This window comes from Staurois parvus, unplaced genomic scaffold (assembly GCF_062004578.1).
Source record: "Staurois parvus isolate SC_StPar_1 unplaced genomic scaffold, SC_StPar_1.0 ptg000575l, whole genome shotgun sequence".
NCBI lineage: Eukaryota > Metazoa > Chordata > Amphibia > Anura > Ranidae > Staurois > Staurois parvus.
In genome coordinates this window covers 1,693,039-1,714,521 of record NW_028318371.1, presented here as the reverse complement: position 1 = coordinate 1,714,521, position 21,483 = coordinate 1,693,039, and the positions used below count along the sequence as shown (strand labels likewise).

The window sequence follows — 21,483 nt, the reverse complement described above, 5'->3', positions numbered from 1 at the left end:
ATGTGTAGTGTTTTACTCACTTTTACTGTTTCTTCTTCTCTGTCTGGAACGGAATGTGTCCAGGCAGAGAAGAATGACATCATATCCTGTCCTGTGTAAACTTCAACACAGGACAGGATAGGACAGGGACCGATCATCTGATTTCAGCCAGACATCACTGGCTGAAATCTAATGATTGATCCCTCCGGGATCGAATGCTGTCACCAGCGGATCGGCAGGAGGCCGCGCACCCCCTGCCGGCGAAAATGTCGGGAGCGCGGAACCCGTTTTAAAACGTGGTTTTGCGCCTGAGTTCCGCCCTGCACACGTATATATACAGTGGCAGGGCGGCAAGCGGTTAATCACCACTTGGGTTTTTATTTTTTGCTAAATTAACAAAAAAAAGACCGAAAATTTTGAAAAAAAAAAACCCCACGTTTTTCTTTGTTTCTGTTATAAAAGTTTGCAAATAAATTATTGTTCTTCATAAATTTAGGCCGAGATGTATTCTGCTACATGTCTTTGGTGAAAATAACCCAAATTAGAATGTATTTTTTAGTTTGTAGGAAAGTTATAGAGTTCACAAACTATGGGATAGATCTGAAAATTGATCAATCCTGAAGTACTGACGGCCAATCTAATATCTTGAGGTCCCAGAATGTCAGAACAGTACAGATATCCCCAAATGACCCCTTTTTGCAGAGTAGACAGTCCGACGTACTTCATAAGAGGCATGGCAAGTTTTTTGAAGTTGTATTTTTTTTGTCATCATTTTTCGGAAAATGAAAAAATGCAAAAAATTATTTTCACAATTTTTTTTTTTACATACTGTCACCAGTGCAGTACAGCGTCATCATATTACTGGCATGGCGGTGATCAGGGACACTGACTGGTGACAGTATGAAAAAATATATATATACATTTTTCTTAAATTTTTTTTAACATTTTTTTATTATTTTTAATTTTTTATTAAATTGTTTTTTGTTTTTCTATGATTTTTTTTTTCATATTTCACTATGTCCAAAATAGTACAATGTTACCATAGTAACATTGTACTACTTTGGGGAAGTGATCAGTATTTTTTTTTTTTTTTTACTCAATTTGCTTATAGCAAAGAATTACTTTGCTATAAGCAAGCATTTACCTGAATGACATCGATTCATTCAGGTTTTTTTTTTTGTGCTTAGCTGTGATTTGGCCACAGCTAATCACATGACATGTGCATGTGATCTCTGGGACCATTCACAGCTAGGCACTAGTATACAATGGAATGCATGAATGAAGCCATCCAATGTATACAACTGTTATGTGACCTGCTGTGATTGGTCACAGCAAGTCACATGGTACCGGCAACGAGGGCCGGTACTCAGATCTGTCATAGGCCGTGTCCGAGGTACACTGCCGGTGACAGATCGCGCCGCTGCGATCTAGTGCGTTTTCCCTGCCGCCATTCGGCTGTTGGCCAGGAGGGAAGTGGTTAACCTCTTCAGCCCCAGCCACTGCATATGTATGTTTGCAGGGCGGCACGGCTGCGCAAAACCACGTTTTAAAATGTAGTTTTGCAAAACAGGTAGGGGGCGCCCCTTCCTCTTACGCTGCCTCTAAGCACTGCATCTTCTTCTCCCCACCGCCCCCCTACACTCCTACATCTCAACCCTCTATCACTACTGCACCCGTCCAGCCCCCTTTCACCCAAACCCAATGCTTATAGCCCCCACCATTGTGCCTGCACCCCCCCCCCCCCGCAGACAGCACACCTGCCCCGCTAACACCATTATGCCTGCACCCCCCCCCCCGCAGACAGCACACCTGCCCCCCTAACACCATTATGCCTGCACCCCCACCCCCCCCCCCGCAGACAGCACACCTGCCCCCCTAACACCATTGTGCCTGCACCCCCCCCCCTGCAGATAGCGCACCTGCCCCCCTAACACCATTATGCCTGCTCCCCCCTTCTCTCCAACTGACCCCCAGCCCTTCACTGTCAGCATTGCACCTGCAGGCTCCTCTTCACCTTTCAGCACCATTCCTACACCCCCTGCTTTACCCTCCATGCCAGTCCCCTCCTCTCATAACTCCCCCTCCTCCCCTCTGTGACTCCATGCCTGCACAAAGCACAGACCCCACAACACTGTGCCTGTACTTTACTACTGTTCAGGAACGTCCAATCAGAACAGCGATGATCCCACCTGGCCGATTATGTGCAGTGGTCGGGGGGGAAGCGGTTAAAGAATTTTGATGCACAAACACTATATAATACCCACATTTTTGGTAAAATAGAAAATCTGGTGTTGCACCAAGTAATAGATAAAACCCGTCACGCTTTATAATTGTCACGATTATGGAATGGCGCCAAACTACGTGATTTACAAATCTTTATAGGAGACACTTTATAAGCCGTTCCAGGTTACCAGTTTAGAGTCACAGAGGAGGTCAGGTGATAGAATTATTGCTCTCCTCCGACATTCACCGCGATACCTCACATGTGTGGTGTGATCACTGGTCATGTATGTGTATGACACCAATGCCTGCGTTCACCTTTGCACTTCAGCGAGGGGGGGAGGGGGCACTTTACATTGTTTTTTATTGTTTCTTTGTTTTGTGCCCTGTACACTGTGACAGGTGATGACATGTATGTGGGACACTGACAGGTGATGACATGTATGTGGGACACTGACAGGTGATGACATGTTTGTGGGACACTGACAGGTGATGACATGTTTGTGGGACACTGACAGGTGATGACATGTTTGTGGGACACTGACAGGCGATGACATGTTTGTGGGACACTGACAGACGCTGACATGTTTGTGGGACAGGGGATGACATGTTTGTGGGACACTGACGGGTGATGACATGTTTGTGGGACACTGACAGGTGATGACATGTTTGTGGGACACTGACAGACGCTGACATGTTTGTGGGACACTGACAGGGGATGACATGTTTGTGGGACACTGACAGGTGATGACATGTTTGTGGGACACTGACAGGTGATGACATGTTTGTGGGACACTGACAGGTGATGACATGTTTGTGGGACACTGACAGGTGATGACATGTATGTGGGACACTGACAGGTGATGACATGTTTGTGGGACACTGACAGGCGATGACATGTATGTGGGACACTGACAGACGCTGACATGTGGACAGGGACAGATGCTGCTTGGTGTCCTGGTGTGGGGGGGCTGCAGAGCTGTGTAATGGAGGAATAAAATCATCAGCTACACACATCAACTGTCACAATTTGCAGCATCCCCCCCTCCCCCCCTCACTGAGCTCTCACAGACCTCAGCTGAGGGAACAGCTACAGAGACACGTGTCAGCTGACATTCAGAGATGGCTGTGATTGGACACTGCCATCACCATTGGAAGGTCCAATCAGAGAGCTCATATCCCAATACGTAATGGGCTGAGTCCAACGGGCACGGCCATCACAGATCCGTGCTGTTGCGTGGCCCCGGGGCCGCACACAAGCGCATGTTCTGAGGGACGTACAGGACCGTCCAGTCAGAACGGGGGATCTCCCAGCTGGCCGTTTATGTACATTGGTCAGGTGGGAGGGGTTAAAGCCCCTTAAAGGTCATCAGTGTAGTGTATGGAGGAGGTCTGGTGCTGGAATTATTGCCTCATCCTGGCGTGTGCGCTGATATGTAACATGTATCGCAATCCACATCTTCATGTGTAGGGGCCCCACTGTGTGCTTTGACGTTTCAACATGCATATATGTGGGGAGGTCTCAATTTTTATATTTTGGAGGAGGGGGGAGGAGATGTGCTTGGGGGTAACTTTCATTTATTACTTTTATTTTTTTTTACTTTTTTTCTGTGTGACAGGTTCTCTTTATTGAGACATCAAAGGTCTAAAAGCCCCGGGTGTGTCCCCTGTACTACACTGACAGGAATACAGTGCACTGCATTACATTCTATCCTGGCCTCCATGGTCAGGAGTCTGTCAATGGGGCCCCAGAAGTCATATCATCACGTCACTTCCGGGTCAGGACACCCAGGAGCCACACACAGCCTGATACCCAGGAGCCACACACAGCCCGATACCCAGGAGCCACACACAGCCCGATACCCAGGAGCCACACACACAGCCCCATACCCAGGAGCCACACACAGCCCGATACCCAGGAGCCACACACAGCCCGATACCCAGGAGCCACACACAGCCCGATACCCAGGAGCCACACACACAGCCCGATACCCAGGAGCCACACACACAGCCCGATACCCAGGAGCCACACACAGCCCGATACCCAGGAGCCACACACATAGCCCGATACCCAGGAGCCACACACAGTTCGATACCCAGGAGCCACACACACAGCCCGATACCCAGGAGCCACACACAGCCCGATACTCAGGACCTCACAGTCTGATACCCAGAACCACACGGCACCATACCCAGAACCGCACGGCACCATACCCAGAACCACACAGCACCATACCCAGAACCACACGGCACCATACCCAGAACCACACAGCACCATACCCAGAACCACACGGCACCATACCCAGAACCACACAGCACCATACCCAGAACCACACAGCACCATACCCAGAACCACAGTGGTCATGAACAGTTTGTAACAAGAGAGACAACAGAGTTGATCCCGGCTGAGCAGATGAACTGCAACACCCTGTGGTACAGACATAGAGGCACCTCTCTGGGATAAGACCTGGAAATGAACACATTATCATTTGTGAGTTTATTGCCCTTCTTCACACCCGGCTATCACAGGCTATAACCTTTCATCAGTCACTGTTCAACCATCGCAGACCTGACTGTTATCAGGGGCAGAGAGTGGAAGAGATGGAGTCCTTCATCTGTTTACTCACTACCTCCAGCAGAGGGCGCTGTAGCCGGGTACACACTACAAGCTTTGTTTTCATTCAACCCAGCGGACTGATTTTTGTAAAGAGTAGCGTGGATTGTCAGCTCCTGGGGCAAGGCGACTTTTGGGGGACAAGCTTCACACCATGTGACTTACCGCACGACAATCACGGCAAAACTGAAACGTTTTCAGGGCTCATGTACACTGCAGCTGCTACACTGACGGTCAGGAACTGTGGAGCAGATTTTTCAGCAGCCCCTGAACTCTCCTTTATGTCTCCCTGTGTCCATGTACACACAGGCGTTCAGGAGTAGATTTTACCGCCATTTCAAACGCCAAACTGAATGCTGTTAACCGTCTTTACAATCGTTTGCGTTTAGACGCGTTCTTTGACAGATCCATATCCAGATGCTGTCCAGAGCCGATTTTCTTCATCAAAAGTGCATGCAAAGCGTTTTCCATGTATTCCAATGGACCCGGTACACCAGCGCAGTCAGGTCCAGGTTTCGCGTGAAGGAAAAAATGGTAAAATGCGCCGCATTATGATGGGATCCATAGTGACTACAACCAGAAAAGACAGGTCATCTCCACACATACTGCTCTCTCTGCTTCTGCTCTCTATTCCTCTCAAAATGTCTGAAATATTTCTTGATTTACTATTTTCAGTGCATTCTGGGCATTTGGAAGGTCTCCTGATGCTATTATTTAAAAACGCGTCTAAACGTAAACGCGCATAAACGCGGTATGCAAACGCGGCTAAACTGACATTTTTTACCTATGTTTTCTAGCAGTCAGTTTCCAGAGGTCAGAAGAGTTTTCCAAACGCCCCGTGTACATGACCCTAATAATAAATAATGGCGCCTGAACCTGCGTTTTGCGATCACAGCGATTCTGCCGCAATCCCAAAATGCCCAAATGTGAAAGGAGCAGCCCTGGTTCACACATATGCCATTCTGGATGCATTTTCAAACTCACAGATTGACATGACAGGCGAGATATTATGTGCTCCTATTGAGGAGGTTCACACAGATGCCACCCACACGCATTGTGCTTTGAGTGTCATTATGGAAAGGGTTCTGTGCGAGTTTGTTGCGGTGCGTTCCAGAATCACGAGTGATAGAGCAGAGCCTCAAGAGAAGAGAAGTGTTCACATAGGATTGCTACTGAAAGGTGTTTTCGCATTAAAGTCTATGGGAGGGGATTTCACATTGAAGTCTATGGGAGGGGATTTTGCATTAAAGTCTATGGGAGACGTTTTCGCATTGAAAAAAAAAAAAAATTCCACCATTTAGGGAAATAACGATAAAAGACAATATAAATAAAAAAAGCAAGACAGAAATGAAAATATTTGCTCGGCAGGAAATCTTTCTATTCAGCGATAAGGCTCCAATCACAGAGTTCTCATAGGAATAAAGACCTTTATTTTAAGCCGTGGGACTGTAAGGTTGAAATATCAATCAAAATAACTCACTTAAATTAAAAAAAAAAGAAAAAACCTCTTCTCCTGGTATATGAGATCTATATACTGAGGCTGCATTCACATAACTGCCGCCCCTTTAGGAAAAATCGTCAGTTGTGTTTGTCTGAGTACCAGGAGATTTGAAAAAAAAACAAAAAAAAAAACAGTCACCTAGAGTTCTTAAAGGGGCCACGTCCTTGTTTTTGAATTAAACTTGCAGGTGGCTGAATTTAAAAAGGACGTGGCCCCTTTAAGAAAACTTTGGAAAAAAAAAAAAAAAGGCTCTCCAGCACCGTGATGTCATCGCCTGGCCCCTCCCCCTCTCCCCCCCTCCCCCCCCTTTCTCCCCCTAAGCCAGCTCTGCCAGAGCCCCTTCAGTCGCTCCTTGTACCCGGTACAGAGCAGACGTGATTGTTCCTTCTCCTGAGTTTGGCTTGCAGTCTCATCGGTTCGGATTTGATCCGATTGGCTGCACTTCCTCTCTCACACAGGTTGAAGCGGGTTTCATTATTTTCCGTAATGAGACAATTGAAGATTAAAACGTTTATTTCTCAGAAAACCACCAAAGAGGAATCGGGGGAAGGAAAGCCCCCTATGGAAGGAGGGATCACTGAGCAGTCTGCAGATCCCACCACCAAGAGGCCCACCACCATGAAGAGGACTCGGGCTTTTCTGCGCGGCTGCTTCAGAGCCGTTGCTGGATGTTTAGGCGCCGGCAGTAAAGTCAATGGGCGCCACCACAAGGCAGAACACCAAAATGGTATGTATTGTGGATCTAGAGAGAGACGAGGGAACTCACCTCCTCTCACTGGACCCTTTTTTCCCCTTTTTCCCGGCTGACATTCCCATATGGACACATGTACAGGGATCCCCATAGACACTGAGGAGAGCTGACATTCCAGCAGGGATGGGGAATTCATATGGCCGGGCATGTCCGGACACGTCCCGGGGGTGGGGCAGGTAGTTTCCTCTCCCCTTCAGCCCTGCTGCGGGGCTCACCTGTCAGGTGGAAGCATTGGAGGGGCGGGGCAGCCGCTTCCACACAGTGCCGGCCCCCTCGCCCCGTGTGACCCTCCCCCCGCCCACTATCTCCCGGGCTCCGCCCCCTCATCTGCGGGCCCCGGGGCCGACTCACCGCCCTCAGCAGGAGAGGAAGGAGAAGAGCGCCCGTCCCCGTCTGGTCCTGACCAGGAAGTGACGGTGTGATGTCACTTCCTGGTTACCGGTCAGAGATCCCCGCCCACCGAGGGCGGGACATATGGAATCCGATGTGCATTGCAGTCCATCCAGTGTAGTACAGGGGAGACATCCGGGGTCTATTACACCTCAGATGTCTCCATAAAGAGAACCTGTCACCAAAATACATCACAGACGGCACATTGTTCCCTATGTCATGGAAACAAATTCAGGAAAAATAAAATATATTTTAATTGAAAAAATTAAAGTTCCTCCCAATCACATAACACCCCCCCCCCCCTCCAGACATATACACACGTACAAATGTAAAAGCACACGCTGGGGCGCCTACACATGAAAACATTGATTACAATACACGTTACATATCGCCGCACACGCCAGAATGAGCGCAATAATTCTAGCAGCAGACCCCCTCCATACACTATACTGATCACCTAGAAGGGGCTGTAACAGTCCGACATTTTCTGTAGTTGACGCTTTTACAGCCCCTTCTAGGTGATCAGTATAGTGTATGGAGGGGTCTGCTGCTAGAATTATTGCGCTCATTCTGGCGTGTGCGGCGATATGTAACGTGTATTGCAATCAACGTTTTCATGTGTAGGAGCCCCAACGTGTGCTTTTACGTTTGTACGTGCATATATGTCTGGGGGGAGGGGATTGGATGATATGTACTTGGGTGTACCTTTCATGGTTTACAACTAAAAAAATTAGAAATTTTTTTTTTTTATTTTGCCCGCAGCAGGACTGAAGATGTCCCAGGTGTAGGGAGATAGGAATTCATCATCCCTGGGCCATAGACACTGATGACGGCTGACATTCCCATATGTATCCATGTACAGGGATCGCCATAGACACTGATGACGGCTGACATTCCCATATGCACACATGTATACGGATGGTCATAGACACTGATGACGGCTGACATTCCCATATGCACACATGTATATGGATGGTCATAGACACTGATGACGGCTGACATTCCCATATGCACACATGTATACGGATGGTCATAGACACTGATGACGGCTGACATTCCCATATGCACACATGTATATGGATGGTCATAGACACTGATGACGGCTGACATTCCCATATGCACACATGTATACGGATGGTCATAGACACTGATGACGGCTGATATTCCCATATGTATCCATGTACAGGGCTCGCCATAGACACTGATGATGGCTGACATAGACACTGATGACGGCTGACATTCCCATATGCACACATGTATACAGATGGTCATAGACACTGATGACGGCTGACATTCCCATATGCACACATGTATAGGGATGGTCATAGACACTGATGACGGCTGACATTCCCATATGCACACATGTATACAGATGGTCATAGACACTGATGACGGCTGACATTCCCATATGCACACATGTATACGGATGGTCATAGACACTGATGACGGCTGACATTCCCATATGCACACATGTATAGGGATGGTCATAGACACTGATGACGGCTGACATTCCCATATGCACACATGTATAGGGATGGTCATAGACACTGATGACGAGAAAAAGGAGAGAAGCGCCTCTAAGTGCAATAAGTCTTTTAATTCAAGTCTAAATGTAGAAACACTCACATGTGTGAAGTAATCATAAGCATAAAAACCGTGGTTAACAATAGTTAACGGTGGGGTGGTAACCCGGGTGAAGAGCCGTCATCTCTCTGCGATGTGGGGAGGTCAGCTCTCGGCTGGAACAGCGTGGTGGCTGGAGGGGGAACAGTGGTGAGGCCAGCCTTCATGCACGTCCTCCCTCAAAGCCGGATGGAACGCACGCTGGAACGTAGCGGCGGCGTGGCACTGATGACGGCTGACATTCCCATATGCACACATGTATACGGATGGTCATGAATACACGTGACGCTCACATTGCAACTCCACCAGCAAAAGTATGAATATCCATATAACATTGATAAAAACATATGACTAGACATAAATATTTCTACTACATTAGTCACGTGTGTACTCTCCCTGCCAATGCAAACAATCAGCTGTTGTCAGGCTGGTGTATGACCCCCCCATAGTGGGTGACCCGTATCCTGTTTGACCTCAGGGCTGATAAATGACACTTTCTGGGCAAAACTGCCATTAAAAAAAGGCTGTGCTTAGCTGGCCCAATGATTCACAAACCCCAGCCACAATGCAGAGCCAGGCAGGTGACACCACTACTTCCTACTGCCACTTCCCTTGTGACCCGCCCACTCATTTAACTTGCCGGTTTCTTCAGTCATTTAATTGTAGAGGCTTGGCATAACTGCCACCCAACTAGCATTTTTATATGAAGGCCACTATAGTCATCCCTGTGTCCCTATCATGTCAGGTCTCCTTACTGTCCCTGGCACAGGTGTTTCTAACTTTCTCTGTATTTTGATTTTGTATAAAGAAAAATATATAAAATGTAGATTAAGTTGCTAAATTCAATTCTTTTTTATTGTAGATGTAAATATTATTTACTGCAAACACAGCTCACCCGGCAGGCTTGCCACAGTGAGCGAGAAGAGATATGAGGCTCCGACAGAATGTGCCGAGCACGTGGAGGCTCCGACAGAATGTGCCCAGCACGTGGAGGCTCCGACAGAATGTGCCGAGCACGTGGAGGCTCCGACAGCATGTGCCCAGCACGTGGAGGCTCCGACAGAATGTGCCCAGCACGTGGAGGCTCCGACAGAATGTGCCGAGCACGTGGAGGCTCCGTCAGTAGTTGACATTCACGTGGAGGCTCCGACAGAACACGACGTTAATGACAAGACCCTACCAAAATGCCAGGGGAACATCTCCTCCAGTGAAGATGGGGACAAGGATACAAGAAAGGATAGACATATACTGGTGGTAGGGGACTCCATTCTTAGAGGTACAGAGAGAGCAATCTGTCACAAAGACCGTCATTGCCGAACAGTCTGTAGTTTACCAGGCGCTCGGGTTCGGGACATTGCAGATCGCATGGACAGATTGCTGAAAGGGGCTGGGGAGGACCCAGCTGTCATCGTACATGTCGGTACCAACGACAAAGTCAGAGGAAGATGGAACGCCCTACAAAAAGATTTCAGAGACTTGGGAGCTATATTGAAGAAAAGAACCTCCAAGGCAGTATTTTCAGAAATACTGCCTGTACCTCGAGCCACACCAGTGAGGCAGAATGAGATTAGAGAGCTTAACAAGTGGCTGAAGAACTGGTGCAGAGAGGAGGGGTTTGAGTTCATGGAGAACTGGGCAGACTTTTCGTTCAGTTACCAGCTCTACAGCAGGGACGGACTGCACTTAAATGGCCAGGGTGCGACTGTTCTGGGAGTTAAGATGGCCAAGAAGTTGGAAGAAATTTTACACTAGGAGGTGAAGCAGAGGAGGATCTTCATCATCAGAAAGTCCCCTATGTCATCGCTCTATTGAAGGATTGTCATCAGCACCTGCCTCCAAGAAAGCAATTACACCAGCTCTCTTCACCCACAAGAGAGCTACAATATTTTGTTTCAAGGTGTGTGTTGGACCAGCTATAAGGGGAGGTTGGAGGCCGGTAGCTAAATGGTTGGAGGCAGCACATTGGCTAAATGGTTAGCACTTCCGCCTGGAAGGCTCCGACAGCATGGGCCGAGCACGTGGAGGCTCCGACAGCATGGGCCGAGCACGTGGAGGCTCCGAGGGCTTGGGCCGAGCACGTGGAGGCTCCGAGGGCTTGGGCCGAGCACGTGGAGGCTCCGAGGGCTTGGGCCGAGCACGTGGAGGCTCCGAGGGCTTGGGCCGAGTACGTGGAGGCTCCGAGGGCTTGGGCCGAGCACGTGGAGGCTCCGAGGGCTTGGGCCGAGCACGTGGAGGCTCCTAGGGCTTGTGCCGAGCACGTGGAGGCTCCGAGGGCTTGTGCCGAGCACGTGGAGGCTCCGAGGGCTTGTGCCGAGCACGTGGGGGCTCCGAGGGCTTGTGCCGAGCACGTTGGGGCTCCGACGGCTTGTGCCGAGCACCTGGAGGCTCCGAGGGCTTGTGCCGAGCACCTGGAGGCTCCGAGGGCTTGTGCCGAGCACCTGGAGGCTCCGAGGGCTTGTGCCGAGCACCTGGAGGCTCCGAGGGCTTGTGCCGAGCACGTGGAGGCTCCGAGGGCTTGTGCCGAGCACGTGGAGGCTCCGAGGGCTTGTGCCGAGCACGTGGGGGCTCCGAGGGCTTGTGCCGAGCACGTGGGGGCTCCGACGGCTTGTGCCGAGCACGTGGAGGCTCCGACAGCATGTGCCAAGCACGTGGAGGCTCCGTCAGAATGTGCGAAGCACGTGGAGGCTCCGACAGCATGTGCCAATCACGTGGAGGCTTCGTCAGCATGTGATATTCACGTGGAGGCTCCGTCAGCATGTGACATTCACGTGGAGGCTCCGTCATCGCTCTATTGAAGGACTGTCATCAGCACCTGCCTCCAAGAAAGCAATTACACCAGCTCTCTTCACCCACAAGAGAGCTACAATATTTTTTTTCCAGGTGTGTGTTGGACCGGCTATAAGGGGAGGTTGGAGGCCGGTATTCTTTTTTAAAGGCGTGTGTTGGACTGGCTATAAGGGGAGGTTGGAGGCCAGTATTTTTTTTCAATCATGTTTCAGACGTCTATAGATGGTAGTTTCGTATATAATTGCAAATATATGCAACCAAAACCTCTGTTTTTGATTTAATTTTTGTTGATCTAGTTTACATTCTGAATGTATTTCTTGCTCTGTATGTCACAATTTGGAAATGACATTAGAGTGGAGTTAGGGACCGCACTGTACAGAGGAGCCTTGACGTGGCAGTGCGGCTTCACATATATTTGCAAATGTATCCAACAAACTGAACACAAATTGCTGAAACATTTTAGGCTTTTTCCAATTTTGCTGGCTGGCTGGTAAGTATGCTGGAGGACTCTGTGTATTGTAACGTTCTGTGAATTGCCCTGCCTATGTGCACCTTACATGAAGCATCCAATCACACTTTTGTGTTGCGGTAAGATGCATTCCTGCAACATAGGACGACACGTGGTCCATGCATTAGCGTGTTGCAGTGTCATCCATTGTCAATAGGAACCGAACGCACATCTGACAGACATGCATTGCAGCGCACCACACTGCACATCTAGTCAGAAGAAACGATGCGTGTCCGATATTTGGTCTATTCTGGCGTGTGTCGGCAGCCCGTTCAATGGAACACAATAAACTGATCAGAGGAGGGGCAACTTCAGGCAACAGAAAAACTTTAATGCACAACTTAGGCAGCACAGTGGCTAAATGGTTAGCACTTCCGCCTGGCAGTACTTGGGTCGTTAGTTCGAATCCCAAAGATGGCACCACCTGCCTGGAGTTTGCATGTTCTCCCTGTGCCTGTGTGAGTTTCCTCCCACACTCCAAAGACATGCTGGTAGGTGAATTGGCTCCTGTCTAAATTGTCCTAGTTTCATCCCTGGTCATGTGGGATCTCCTGCATGGTGGGGGTTGGAGAAAGACCTGGCAACCTACCCTGTAAAATAACTGCTAAGAGAATTCATGGAAAAAGTTGCTTACGAGAGACGGTCCATGCAATCACCAAGGGTTGGATACAACTGGATAGATAGATAGATAGATAGATAGATAGATAGATAGACAGACAGACAGACAGTGTATGTATGGATGTGAGTTAGGGACCTTAGATTGGACGCCCCTTGAGGGTTAGGGACTGATGTGAATGTACAATATATATGTAAAGTTCTGTGTAAATTGACGGCGATATAGAAGTACCTGAAATAAATAATAAATAAAATACACTTCAATCCCAATAAACATGAGCTATTTTCAATCCTTCTGCTGCTATCCTTAGCAAATACACGGCTCAAAAAATAAAGGAACACTTTGAGAACACATCAGATCTCAATGGGGAAAATCTCATGTTGGGTCTCTATACTGACATGGACGGGGTGATGTGTTAGGAACATAAGGACGCCCCATCGTTTCATGAAAATGATCAACCAACAGAGGACTGAATTCAAAGATACCCCGAAAATCAAAGTGAAAAAAAAATGCAGCAGGCGAGTCCATTTTGCTAAAATTGTATTGCAGGAACTCAGAATGGTCCTCAGTAGTTTGTATGGCCCCCACGTGCTTGTATGTATGTCTGACAACGTCAGGGCATGCTTCTAATTAGACGACGGATGGTGTCCTGGAGGATTTCCTCCCAAAACTGGACCAGGTCACCAATGAGCTCCTGGACAGTCTGAGGTGCAACGTGGCAGCATCAGATGGACTGAAACATGAGATCTCAGAGGATGCTGGAATATCATTTTAACCACTTGCCAACCGCGCTATAGCCGAATAACGGATAGAGCGCGGTTGTCCAGTTCTGGGAGGGCGTCATATGATACAAAACTAGTGAAAAACAGTCAGAAAAGATGAGTAGGGAAAAAAATGTCAGTGGCCTCCACCTGTAAAACCATTCCTGTGTTGGGGGTCGTCTCACTGTTGCCCATCTAATGCAACTGTTAATTTCATTAATACCAAAGCAGCTGAAACTGATTAACAACCCCCTCTGCTACTTAACTGACCAGATAAATATCCCAGAAGTTTAACTGACTTGACACTATACTCGGATTAAAAAGCGTTCCTTTAATTTTTTTGAGCAGTGTATTTAGGAACGTAGATCATATCTACTTGTTTTAAACTTATTCTTTTTTATTAACAATTCCTCAGTTACTTCCTGGTTTCCAGCCTAGGCAAATGAAGTCATACATCCCAGGAGTATTCAGGAGTGGAGGAGGGGCTTTCTCAGCAAAGCACACCCTCATGCCTGAGCTAAGGGCAGATGGATTCCAGGGAGTAAATGCTACATCAGTCATCTGCCCTTACTCAAGGTGGCCACAGCCAGAAATGCTAGACAAGAGTTTTTCAAAGTGATTTCTCAGTAAAATAAAGCATGGAAACATGGATGGATGGGGGAGTTTTCTTTGATTATTACAAATGAATAAATGATCATTTTCTCTTTGTGGTGCTCAGATACAGTGTAATTCCAAGTCTGTGGTGACTGGCATTTCTATCATTCCGTGTGTCCCGCACTCCTTTCATTTGTGTACCACCACCATATCCTGTACAGTTAAAGGGTCAGTCCACCCAAAAGTGAGATTTTAGTTCCCAGTGGAGTCTACGGGGCTTAGTCACCCTCTGGCCTCTTCTGTCTCTCATAGTATCATCTGTTCCCACTAATTCTGCTGCATGGACCATCCAATAAAATGAATCCCACATCTAGAAGAGTTGGACCCTCTAGTCATGGCTGCACTGGATGTGAAGATCTGGGATCCCGATTCCAGACATCTCACCACAACATATAAGAGACTATTAGGTAGTAGAACTCTGTTCCATGAATTAACCAGCTGCCGACAGGCCCATGCAAATATACAGCAGCCTGGGGTCTCCTCTGCACCACATCACGTACATGTATGTGATCTTTCATTTCTAGGTAGGGGGCATGCGTGCCCGTTACCCCCATCTGTGCTGCCATTCGCTACAGCCCAAGCCAATCAGCAAATTCAGCCAAATGATTTATGGCTGGGACCTGCTGAACGGCTGAGTGAATAACTTAGCAGAGCTCTGTGTTGACAAGCAACACAGACCTCTGTACAAACAGCAGCGATGTGTCTATTTTTTTATCCCTGCAAAGCAGAGAGTAAAAACAGCCACATGGATTAGTAAAAGCAGCCCATACTACACACAGTACACACCGCTAACCCTTTGATTGCCCCTAGATGTTACCCCTTCCCAGTCAGTGTCATTTATACAGTCACAGTGTATAGTATTAACACTGATCACTGTATCAGTGTCACTGGAGATGTCAGTGTCAGTTGTGACAAAGTGTCAGATTGCTCGGCGCACTATCACAGCCCCACTCATCATCGCCATTAATAGTATAAACATAAATAAATGTAAAAGATAAATAAACTTCCAGTATTTATTATTTATCCCATTGTTTGTAGACGCTGCAACTTTCACACAAACCAATTAATACACATTTACTGATTTGCATTTTTTTTTTTTTACCTAAAACGTAACAGAATATATGTTGGCCTAAATTTATAAAGACATTTTTTTTTTTTAATTTTTATTGGATATTTTTTATAACAAAAAGTAAAAAACATAGTTTTTTTTGTTTCAAAATGTTCATTTATATAATAAATACCTAGTGGTGTTCATATATCACCAAAAGAAAGCTCTATTTTTGTGGGAAAAAAGAAAAACATCATTCGTATGCAGCGTTGCATGACCGTGCTATTGCCAGGTAAAGCGAAGTGAGGGATAGCAAAAAAATGCCCAATGTACCCCATAGTCATTCACATGGGGGGGGGGGGAGTTGGGTTGGGTTGGCAGGATCTGGGGGTCTCCCCCCTTTACTGGCCAGCCGAGCCACATGCTCGGATAAGGGTTTTTTTTTGGCATGGGGTTACCCTCAAAATCCATACCAAACCAGGACAAGCAGCCAGCTACCTGGCCCCCTCCTTACCCTCTTCCCGTCCGCCCATTCTACATAGACGGCAGACGGGAAGCAGCGCCGATGCGGCTAATGTTCCTGTACGTTAGGCTGCATCGATGGCTCGTGTGCGGCTCACAGAGAGCTCACCACGAAACCCGATGATCGGTGTGTCGCCCGGACACAGTGGATCACATTACCGCTGTGTTAGGGCGATCACGTGGTGTATCACATGTGACTGCTGTGACCAATCGCTTCTCTCTGCTCTCAGTGTGAACGATCCTGCAGTGTGTGAGTTTACACTGAATGTCAGGCTGCTTGTACCCTCACACACTGCACTGCCAGCCTCCCCAGTGCCCCAGTTTAGTTCCCCTGTGTCCCTGATCACTGACCCACAATATCAATAATACATCATTCAGGAGGCCTTGTCACCTGTCCCAGTGCAAACAAAACACCCCCCATACACCATACCAATGTCCTGATCACAGCCACACCCCATACCGGCGTCCTGATCACAGCCACACCCCATACCAGCATCCTGATCACAGCCACACCCCATACCAGCTTCCTGATCACCGCCACACCCCATACCAGCATCCTGATCACAGCCACACCCCATACCAGCATCCTGATCACAGCCACACCCCATACGAGCATCCTGATCACAGCCACACCCCATACCAGCATCCTGATCACAGCCACACCCCATACCAGCATCCTGATCACAGCCACACCCTATACCAGCATCCTGATCACCGCCACACCCCATACCAGCATCCTGATCACAGCCACACCCCATACCAGCATCCTGATCACAGCCACACCCTATACCAGCGTCCTGATCACAGCCACACCCCATACCAGCGTCCTGATCACAGCCATACCCAATACCAGCATCCTGATCACAGCCACACCCCATACCAGCGTCCTGATCACAGCCACACCCCATACCAGCGTCCTGATCACAGCCACACCCCATACCAGCAACCTGATCACAGCCACACCCCATACCAGCGTCCTGATCACAGCCACACCCTATACCAGCATCCTGATCACAGCCACACCCCATACCGGCATCCTGATCACAGCCACACCCCATACCGGCATCCTGATCACAGCCACACCCCATACCGGCATCCTGATCACAGCCACACCCCATACCAGCATCCTGATCTCCGCCAAACCCCATACCAGCATCCTGATCACAGCCACACCCCATACCAGCATCCTGATCACAGCCACACCCCATACCAGCATCCTGATCACAGCCATATGCCATATATTTCAAATATACATCCCATAGTTTATAGACTCTATAGCTTTCACACAGACTAAATAATATAAACTGTTTTGGGTTATTTTTATCCCAAAAATGTAGCAGAATACGTTTTGGCCTAAATGTATGAAGAAACATGATCTTTTTGCAAAATTATGTAACAAAAACGAAGCAAAAAATGTTTTTTTCTTCAAAATTGTCAGTATTTTTTCGTTTATATAGCAAATAATAAAAAACCCCGTGGTGATCAAATACCACCAAAAGAAAGTTCTATCTGTCACAAGAAAAAGATAAAAATGTAATATGGGTATAGTGTTGCATGACTGAGTAATTGTCACTCAAAGTGTGATAGTGCTGAAAGATGAAAATTGTCCTAGACTGGAAGGGGGTGCAAGTGTCTGGACCTGAAGTGGACCAGGTATTGTTAAAGACGCCAGTGGCCACCAGCTCCATAAATCTGCATCTGAACCATATTTGAAAACCGCAGCTGAACCGCTGAATAGCTGCATTGGAAATGGGCAGTGAAAATGACCAGGAAATTCACACCAGACATGTGTGAACCTAGCCGTAGGAAAATTATGCTGCTGCAAAGCCCCTGTGAGGGTGAGGCATTAGGAGACCGCCGAATCAGCCACTTCTTGAGTTTTGGGAATCCCTGCCCTTTCACAAGTTCAAATGTGCATTGAGCACGAGAAAGGGGCGGGAATGCCTGAAACGGTCATTCCTATGGCTTCTAATATACATACATCCATACGATATAGTGAATAACTTTTTAGAGAAAGAGCATAAAGAGGGTGTGAACCTAGCCTTGTATAGATGGAGAAAGGGGGAGGTGTACTGTAGTCCTAAAACCCCACAATGTGCCGCGCTTCACTTCAAAAATAATATGTGTATCCAATCACTAATATTTCTAATGCATATCCAAATATATAAATGAATATAAATATATGTAATTGTGCATCCAGTTACTATCAGTTATATATCAAAATAAATGAAAAAGTGAATAAACCAATGATGATTGTCAACAACAGTGTCCATATGATTGTTATAAGCAGTCAAAAGAAAACTCCATATATGAGTTCCTTCAAACGTGCAAACTTTGCTTTATCGTATAATATCCTGTGCTTCTTAAAAAGTATTTGGTGCGAATAACTTGCATAAACGTGCTCCATCCAGCGTCATGACGTCAAAGCTCCTCACGATGCTCGATGGTACCATACTGACACCAGCTGGCAATTTTAGGATTTTCACCTGGGAAAAAGTTCTGGAGGACACATTTTGTGCACAAAGCAGTTTGAACATAGAGTACATGTGAGTGCATTACTTTTATTAATAAAAATGATTTTTAAAGGGTAATACACTATGATTTGATGTATTCCTCTATAATAACCACCGTGGAAGGGGAGTTTATCGTCTGAGTGGAGAAGGACCCCAAACAGCAGGATACCGTCCCATCCACACTTTGGTCCATTTAAAGGGACACAAGCGCTATATGACCTTACTTAACGGTTTGTTCATATATTGGAGGTGAGAGCACAACCGGGGGGGTGGGGGACGTTTATGGAAGTTATTTGCACCAAATACTTTTTAAGAAGCACGGGATATTATACGATAAAGCAAAGTTTGCACGTTTGAAGGAACTCATATTTGGATTTTTCTTTTGACTGCTTATAACAATCATATGGACACTGTTGTTGACAATCATCATTGGTTCATTCACTTTTTCATTTATTTTGATACATAACTAATAGTAACTGGATGCACAATTACATATATTTATATTCTTTTATATATTTGGATATGCATTAGAAATATTAGTGATTGGATACACATATTATTGTTGAAGTGAAGCGCGGCACATTGTGGGGTTTTGTTTTTTTACACACTAGTATGAGCATGTGTTAGGTGCAGGCGATTCACAATCAGCACTTGGTAAGATTTATTACTCACATAGCAGCTCACAAGCCGACACGTGTTTGTTCTGTAGCCCTGACACACTTCTTGTCCTAGGGTGACAATGCTGCTCTCCATAGTGTGACAGTGCTGTGATCTGTCATGTTGGTAAAAGGATATTATGCTACCCAGGATCCTCAACAAGGCAGGTTAAGGGGCTCCAGGGAGTTTGTGTAATGCAGAGGAAACTGGCTTTTCAGTTTCTTCATTGTTTCATAAAGGTCCATTTTGGGACCTGGAGCCTGGAAATTTCAAAGTGATCTTGGTGGGAAGAAATCTGCAATCCTGGGACTAGATTTTAGGAATAGCCAGAACACTGATTATGCAGGTGGGTTCTGGGCTTTTTGTAGAGACAGGACCAGGGTTCTGGGCTCTATCCTCCCGAGGAATCCAGGTATGTGCAAGGGAGAATCCAGAGGAGTGCATTGGAAAGGACAGAGTCCAGAGCCTGAGGATCAGGGCAGCAAGGGGCTGCCAGCTGTGTGGACAGTGTTGGTGAGGAAGTGGTCTATGGGGGACTGACGAGGGTCTATAGTGGAAGGCCTGAGCAGAACTGCTGTACATAAGCCAGGAGACTGAAGAACTATTGTGTCGCAAGTGCAAGCCAGGAGGCTGGATTGGTTGTTTTCTGTTGATGTGGCAAACATACATTGTATGGACTTTTTTTTTTTTTCTTTAATAAAAGTGGGCCAAGAAACTCTAAATCAACAATTTCTGGTGTGGATTCTACTTGCTGGTGAGCGCTACCCTGAGCTAAACAACCCCCAAACATTACAATAGATATAGTACATTGAGTGTTGTCACCCGAGGACAGGAAGTGAACATGATTACCAGCTTAACATAAACACTAGATAATCCTAATAAAAATAAAACAATGGCAGCCACCAAATCTAAAGATTGGTAAACTGGAAAAGATTTTGTTCTCGGGTTTAGATTTGCTTCAACTTCTGTGGAAACATAACAAAAAGGAGCAGAGAAATCGCTCAGGGACTGTTATAAATGGGCAAAACCTTTGGTAATTACGTGTTCGTAAAAAGCAAATGACAATAACTGTACAAAGTAAATACATAAACGATGTCTATCAACACCTAGACTGTCCATCTTCCATATTAACAGGAAGCATTCACTGGATCCATCTGTCTTTACGGACATCCAGCCAATCCAACCGCCAACGCTAACAAGTGTGATGCTCAATAAATCTGCATTGGCTCAGCTGAACAAGTCGTCTCACCATCTACACTTACTACTGTACCTCCCCAGAGAACGATGTACACGGCGTGACCCAAATCAGAGCCCAGAGTACCTTTACCTTTACACGTGCTCCCAATATCGGAACGGACACCTTCTTGTAAGAACCGTGCATGGCCCCTTAAGACGTTAAAGGCCCGCTTTAGGGGAAAATATTGTATTTTGGAAAATGTAAGGTCAGTGACTGTAGAGATAGTATTCTCGGTACACAATAACCGACTAAAAAGTGTTTCCAGTGTTGGGCCTTAAAAAATGAACTCCTGAAGGAATTAAAAACATAAATATAGATCCATCCTTGCATGTCTAAATGCCTGTATTCACTTCTCCAATGAAACAGTATTGAAATGTGAAGTAAATCTCTTTTTGGTTCCTTAATTTCCAGCTTCTCTGCTCCTCCCCGACGAATGCGGGGGGTTAAGTTCCACTTTAACCTGTTGTCCCCCAAATAACACATTTGCAGCCACAAGGGCAGGCTTTAACACCCACACATGTGCGTTGTTGGGCAGCCAATGTTTCTGTGCTGAGAACAAGCTCACTGCAAGCTCCCAGCACAGACACTGGGCTGTCACAGACAGCTCTCGGCCCTCACTAATAATCCATAGCCGGTGGAACGACTCCTGAACATGTGACCACTATGACAGCCAAACACAGTAGTCACATGATCGAAAATCTTCCCGCCCCCCAGGCACTCAGAACTTTGTACAAGGACACCGGAGTAGGCAGAAAAGGGTTAAAGGGACTTCAGATGAGACATTTTTGTGGTCATTTAGCTCGTGAGATAAACAATATAAAGCCAAAGACACAACAAACTGACCTTTTCTGCTAGCCAGCCCATGTGCCGAATTTCATGACTTCCAGAGACTCCATTTTTTCCCAGCTGAGTTTGGACTTCGGCCATCACCTTGGGAAGAAGTTCCTTCACCGCCCCGTGAATTGCGTTGAACCCGGTCTGGGCCGCCGCAGGATCTTTTGCTCGCAGCACCGCAGTATGCTTGGCATCAGGTGAATGCAGTTCTAGATGTCTGCAATACAGAACACATGCGTTTACAGCGGGAAATCCCAGGATCTTCTTA

At 47.0% G+C, this 21,483-nt stretch overlaps 1 pseudogene; it reads left to right on the top strand.

Moving 5' to 3' along the window:
- The window catches only part of LOC149450313 (F-box-like/WD repeat-containing protein TBL1XR1 pseudogene), a 51,026-nt pseudogene extending 30,686 nt beyond the window's left edge, over positions 1-20,340 (top strand).
- Positions 20,341-21,483: the final 1,143 nt, after the last annotated feature.